The 2,500-nt window shown below is 39.2% G+C and overlaps 1 protein-coding gene across 7 annotated transcripts in view; it reads right to left on the bottom strand.

Moving 5' to 3' along the window:
- Positions 1 to 2,500, bottom strand: part of LOC137970286 (globin C, coelomic-like) — a 115,480-nt gene that overhangs the window by 12,500 nt on the left and 100,480 nt on the right. The window lies entirely within an intron of this gene.

Raw genomic sequence — 2,500 nt, forward strand, 5'->3', positions numbered from 1 at the left:
TTCACACATCAGGAAACAACAAGAAAGCAGTTCCAAAACGGAAACTGTTTCGAGTCTTGTCCCAAGCACACAGTCGAATTTCTCACAGAGGACAGCAAATTACGGAAAAGTGGCTTCAACAAACTATGCAGATATCAGCCAGAAAGTTGTCAACACATCCATTCCATGCACAGAAAATGCCCAACAGCCAATAGCAGCTCCAACATTCCTCTCTTTGATAGAGATCGACTTGATGGTAAAATGTCACCATTGTACTCCAATATGCTTTTAGGAAAAATAACTGAGATCAAAAACCATTATGTTCGAGTAGTGACCAAATTTGGATAAGTCAAATGACTTAGTTGTCCTACAACATTAAACCTGTGTGGTGCTCCTAATCTTACTTTCGATTATTACTGGGTTGCCACAAGAGCCCATCAGGAGCGTGCAACTTCCATACAGCGTCTGTGAAACGGCGTTTTCGCAAGTAGGTTTATTTTTAGACTAGCTCTTCCCGCGAATTAGGTCAAAAAACAAAGGCAGTTCCGGTTCGGTGACCCTATGAAGTCAGCTTAATTTCTTGTAATTGGTCATCGGGCTCCTGTGGGAGTCTCATTCGCGGGAAATTCAATCAAAAAAAAGATCGGTGTGTGAAACGCCGTTACATGAACACAGTAGAGTTGTAGGCTCCGGGTCATGGGTTCCTGGTTGCCAGTATGGCAATCCCAGTCGGAGAGTGGGTGGGATTTGTTCGTTTTATTTTTTTATTTTTTTTATTTTCCGTGTCGGTAAAAGTCTAGCCTTTTGTTCGTATTTTCTTAGGATCGAGAGGGTAGTGGAAATGCGTAGATTTCTCTGGTGGACACAGTAGAATCATTAACTTAGCCTAGCCTGCAATGGCGTCGAAATTCATGTAACGTGAATGGCGTTTTAGTGGATCCTTAAACAAAATATACCCTTATGGAGCTCAATAATGGAAAGTCAGTTGGATAAACTAGGCAGGCGGTGAAAACCAAACACCCGGAATCTTAAAAGCGACGAGTAATGACTTCGACAACAATCTATCGCCCGTTGAGCCGAAATCAAAGTGAGCTGTATTTCTAATATTTTACCAAGTGTGCTGTTATGTAGAACACTGAAACCAAATGGAAAATTCTCTGGTAACTTATGGGTTCAACAAAGACAGAGAACGAATCGAACACCTTACGTGGATCTGTGATCAACTCTGCACAGTCATCAGTTAAAAAAATAATTGGAAAAGTGACAGCCAAGAATAATTTGAAAGAAAGCTTGTCGTCTATTTTGTGCTTTATTATTCAAGGAAAAGGTTCTTCATGGAAACGGTTTGATCCTGAAATTTAGTTTGTTGCAATATTGCGCATATTTGACACGATTGAGTTTCTTCTCTCCACGCACGTGATGAAATAGAAGGGGTGTTTGCCTCTAATAGCAAATATGTTGTTTGTTTCAAAAAATTGTTCGCTGGAAAAGGTGGCCTTTATGAATTCATCATGTTTTACGATACGCGAGCTTAACTGGATAGTTTTTATGACAATAGTAAAGCATTTCTTGTTATTCAAGAAAAAGGTTCTTCAGGAAAGGGTTTGAACCAGAAGTACATGGTAATTTGACACGACTGAGTTTCTTGTCTTCACGCACGCAATGAAATAGGAAGAGGTTTTCGCCTCTAAGAGCAAATATGTTGTTTGTTTCAATAAGTTTTTCGCTGGAAAAGGATTCTGTGGTATTTTCTGCCTTTTTGAATTATAATATCATGTTGTGTATTGAGTTTTCGATCTTAAGGTTGAAATGTGATATGGGAGAATTTTTTCAGTATTGCTCTGTAAGCAGGAAGGGTTCACGAAAATAAACAGGTCTGTTGGAAGCGTGCTTGAGTTTCAACAAAATGAGCCCAAAATCAGTGAAAAATTGTGACGCCGATGAATAATAAAGCTGCTATTTCCAAAATGATGGAATTACCTGGTGATAAATAACGTCGTACGCGTCTTGGAGAGTAAATTTTGACTTTGCATAAACAAATGGTCAACCTCAAAAGTTGGGCGATTGTGATCTTTGTTTTGACCTCGTTCATTTTATTGTCAAACTTTATAACACTTGACAGAAATAGAAACTTACAAAACCCCGCTATCTTGCCATCATTTGACACAGATGCTTCACTGTTTGGCGAGTAAACATTCCGCGGTAACTTAATCACGGCGCCCGCTGAATTCCGGCCCTGGCTCTTTCGATTTTGCGATTTATTTGTGCAGCCAAAAGTAGAATAACAAAATTGAACGTAGCAAAATCTCCCAAAATGTTTGTCGCTGATCGTAACTTTTTATATTCCATATTCACGGTTCATGGTTAACATGTTAATCTCGAGCGAACGTCCTGGAAACTTCCTTCTGCTCTTTCTAAAAACTGGGTATCAATATTTATTTACGTTTGCATCAATATTTGTTTTTGCATAAGGCAAGCTAACAAAATCTGTACCCTGCTGAGTTCGCATTTGTTTAGCGTT

Source organism: Montipora foliosa, chromosome 9 (genome assembly GCF_036669935.1).
Source record: "Montipora foliosa isolate CH-2021 chromosome 9, ASM3666993v2, whole genome shotgun sequence".
NCBI lineage: Eukaryota > Metazoa > Cnidaria > Anthozoa > Scleractinia > Acroporidae > Montipora > Montipora foliosa.